Source organism: Mus caroli, chromosome 10 (assembly GCF_900094665.2).
Source record: "Mus caroli chromosome 10, CAROLI_EIJ_v1.1, whole genome shotgun sequence".
NCBI lineage: Eukaryota > Metazoa > Chordata > Mammalia > Rodentia > Muridae > Mus > Mus caroli.
Window position 1 is genome coordinate 64,451,226 of NC_034579.1, and position 4,589 is coordinate 64,455,814.

Below are 4,589 nucleotides of genomic sequence, written 5' to 3' on the forward strand. Positions count from 1 at the left end.
ATACCGCACCTCTACAAAATATACCCTGCTTTCTTTTTATAAAACACAGCACCTACACACACACACACACACACACACACACACACACACACACACACACCATTCCTTTATTCCTTTCCAGGACGCCTTGTGATTTACTGTTGAGGGAGTGAGTATAGCTCTAGGCCAGGACTTTTGGGATTCATTTATCTCTCAGCAGCCTGAGTTTGCTTCCTACCACATACATTGCTTGTCAAACTCATTTATCTTATACTTCCTCCTTTTAAGAAGAAAAAAAGGGGGCTGGAGAGATGGCTGAGCGGTTAGGAGCACGTGCTCCCCTGGAAGGGGCGGTCGATTTGGTTCTTATCCACAGCTGCCTATCAGTTCCCGGGGATCCAATACCCTTTTCGGGTCTCTGCTGTCATCTGCACCAACACGGGGTTCATTAACTCACACCTACACACCTCCAAACATACACATAAAACATTTAAAAACGAATAAATCTGAGAAGTATAATAGAAATAAATATTTTTAAACCCTTCATTATTTTTTTTCTTCTCTAAGCTGTATTCTGAATGCTTTACTATGCAATCTCTTTCAATAAAAGGCACCCCTGGCTCCTCTTCCTGTGGAATGTTCTTGACAATGATAATAGAAGTTGCTATTTCCAAGGCTGGGCTCAGAAAAATCCTGAAGATCTTCAGCTTTAATGGGATGCTGTCCACAGGTGACTCAGGACCCCAGCTATAAAGGAGAATGGTGCTCACAGTTCCTGTGGGCAAGCTGTTTGATGGGTTGTTTCTCGCCAGAAGACCTCACTAAAGACAGGAATCTAGCAATCTCAAATTATTTCCCTAGTTCCCGATAAGATATTTTAGGCTCATTTGTGTGTGTTCTCGGACAGATCTGGAGTTAGCCATTCCTCCCAGAATCTCCTGGGCGTGGTTCTTGGACCATTAGTGGATGCTAAAGATACTGACAATCCATTGGGGGATGCTTCTGTATAGTAAGTACTTTTTGGTTTTTTGTTGTTTGTTTGTTTGATTTGTTTTTGTTTTTTCGAGACAGGGTTTCTCTGTATAACCCTGGCTGTCCTGGAACTCACTTTGTAGACCAGGCTGGCCTCGAACTCAGAAATCCTGCCTCTGCCTCCCAAGTGCTGGGATTAAAGACATGCGCCACCACGCCCGGCTTTGTTTTGTTTTTTAACAACTCGTACTTTTTGTTTTTTTAAACAGAAGTCATAATGGGTTATTTCCTTCTGGTCATTTCTAATTGACATAATTCACATTTGATATACTTGACTTTACACCAAAACTCTCTGTGACTTAAAGTCTCACCTGTCTAACGACAGTGACATATTTGTTTGTCTTACTGTGCCCAGATTGTAGCATTAGAAAAGTAACATTACCATTATTTCTGGAGGCATGATTGCAAAACACTTCTTTGTAGCACATATGTCCCTAGCATGACCTGACCGGATTTGGTTTGCATCTTTGAAAATAGGCCGTCTGCGTGACAAAGCCACTCACTTCCTGCCACTTAAGTGTATTTGTGTTATCGTGATTTCCTTATAGGATATTTCTTCTATTACAGTTGAGCACCGAATCTTCTTTTTTTCTTGTAGGCAGTTAGGGATAATTGAATTGATCCCTGTGTGTTTGTGTGCGAACACATGTACACATTATGTAGATGCTATAAAACAATTTTAGAAATTAGGTCTCTTCTTCCACTGTGGGCTCTGGGGATTGAACTCGGGTTGACAGGTTTGCATTTCAACAGCTTTTATTTACTGAAGCCTTTGATTTTTTAAATTATCTATCTATCTATCTATCTATCTATCTATCTATCTATCTATCTATCTATCTATGGTCTGCATCTTCCTATATGTCTGTGGATTCTGTGCCTGCCTGGTACCTACAGAAGCCAAAAGAGGGTATCAAATCCCCCGGGGACAAGAGTTAAAAATGGTTAAAGATGATCAGGACTGTGGTGATCTAGTTTCCTATCCGTTGCTGGAACAAACATCGTCATCAAAGCAACTTGGGAAGAAAGGGTTTACTTGGTTTATATTTCCAGGTCACAGTCTGTTACAAAAGGAAGTCAGGGCAAGAGCTCAAGCAGGATCCCGGAAGAAAGCTACTTACTGGTCACTCATTGGCTGGGTTGCAGGCACATGCTCAGTTAGCCTTCCTATACAGCCCAGACCTAGGGAGTTGTGCCACCCACAGTGGGCTGGGACCTCTTACATCCATCACCAAACAAAACTCAGAAAGTGGCCATAGGCCAATTTGATCTTGGCAGTTCCTTAAGTTCCCTCCTCCCGAGTTAGGTGGCGCTGTTGGCAATAAAATCTAACCGGCACACTTGCCTCCTGGAAAGCACCCGGGGTTACCCCACAATCCTTTGTATTTCCTGCCATTGTGCTGCTGCGATTCGGTAATCCTAAACGCAGCCACTCTCCTCTAAAGATGCTTGTGGAGAGGGCGCTACCTCCACACAGAAGCTTACCCTCCTGCGACACCAGCCCGCCAGCCCTCTACCTTCATCCATGCTGGTGCTTAGAAATGACTTAGAGTTGGGGTACACTGGCGGACAGAGTGGCCGGCAGGCACGGTAGGTCAACAGGCTGACCAAGAAGACAGCAGTGCATTGAGGAAGGGAAATGGCACCCTCCCGGGTGACGGTTAGCGAGTGGGAGCCTGGGGCTCCCTCCTAGAGCCCTTGCTAGGCATTAGTGGGGGTCACTGCTAATCCATGATCATCTGACTCATTTCCCTGCCCAGTCCCGGTGGGTCAGGAGCAGGCTCCAACATTGGCTTCCGGTGACCAGGTAATGACATACAGTTTCCTATGCCAGGTCCTTTATCTGCTGAGATATTTTGAGATTTAAATTCCGGGGCCATTTGCTTGTTTGGCTTCTGACTAAAAAAAAATTCCTGATGTTGACCACCCATGGTACCCACCGCTGGGGTTGGCCTGGGAGAGTGTAGACAGACAGTTATAAATTCATTCCCAGATAAGACTGACTGGTTAGGGGTCTCTGGCCTTTTTATCCTATGGAAAATGCCTTCTGGGCTTGGAGTCAAATGGGTAAGGGATTACAGTTGGATCTGCCAGGAGGCCACTTGTCAAAGAGGGCCTAGAGAAACAAACAGCCCCTTGGATTCTGACTGGTCTGGTCCAGGAAGCACTTTCTTATCCATTCTCTCATCTGGTCTCCATAGCAACCTTGACAGAGACTAAGCAGATGATGCTACCACCCTTCTTCCCCTGGAGGAAACACAGAAGGAAACTAAAGATTCCTGTGTCTAAGGGACTGCCTCCTGGTCTCCTCCTGTCTCCTGCTGGGAAGACTGTTCAGTTCGGAGGCGGGTGCAGCCCCGGTGCCTTTAGCTCCAGAGAGCAGTGGCTGGGACTGGCTTTGCCGAGAAGAGTCTTTCTCGGAACAGGAAGGGAAAAGATGTTTGGCTCGGTCTGAGGTAGTCAACAGCCCTGGGCAGCTTCACCCCGCCCAGTCAGTCTGAGCTCTCTCTGTCTCTTCATTTTGATCTCTTCTGGTTGTTTGTTTTCCTCAGGCTATACCTCAGATTTGTCTAAGATTTAACTGTAACTATTACCGAATGATACTGGATCCTAACCAGGTCTATTAGAATCAAATGTGGCTCCCTTTAAAATCAAGAGATCAAAGAGTTAGATGAAATGACATAGCATCCTAACAGATAGGATTTCAGTTTGTGCTCATAGGTGTGAATAAAAATTCTTGAAAAGAAGTTATGTGTTTGGCTGTGAGCAAATCAAGCCAACCCCACCACCACCCCTCCCACCCCCACGTCAGCAGAGACTGATGGACCAATTGGAATCTCAGTAGTGTGTAGAAACTGGAGTTTTGTAGATTCAGAGGCTACTTTATCTTATTAGTTTTAGCCTTCTGGGACAGCCACTTCTTGCCCCATTCTGTGTCTGAACTAACACCCCGTGTTAGTAAATAAAAACCTCTAGAGACTGAGCAGTGGCAGCGCACACCTTTATTCCCAGTACTCTCTGAAGGCAGAGGTAGGTTGGAGTTCTGTGAGTTCAGGGCTAGCCTGGTTTACAGAGTGAGTTTCAGGACAACCAAGGCTACACAGAGAAACCCTGTCTGGAAAAACCAAACCAAACCAAACCAAAAGCAAACAAACAATAGGCAGACAGACAAAACTCCAAAACAAAACTCTCAGAAGCGTTTAACTTAGCAGACCACCAGTTTCCACTAACCTAAGACCCAAGAAACATGATAGATAAATGGCCATGATGGTGTCACATGCCTTTAAAGCTGCTGAAGAGTCCATGAGGAAAACAGGAGAAATTGGGGGATGTGGTAAATACAGATTGTGCTTAAGATAGATTAAGGGAAGTGTGTGTGTGTGTGGGTGTGTGTGTGTGGGTGGAGAGAGAGAGAGAGAGAGAGAGAGAGAGAGAGAGAGAGAGAGAGAGAGAGAGAGAGAGAGAGAGAGAGAGAGAGAGAGAGAGAGAGAGAGAGAGAGAGAGGTATATATGAGAGTGCATGTGAGGGTGTCTTTGTGAGTCAGGATCTTGTCTAGAAACAGAATTTACCCCTGAGCAGG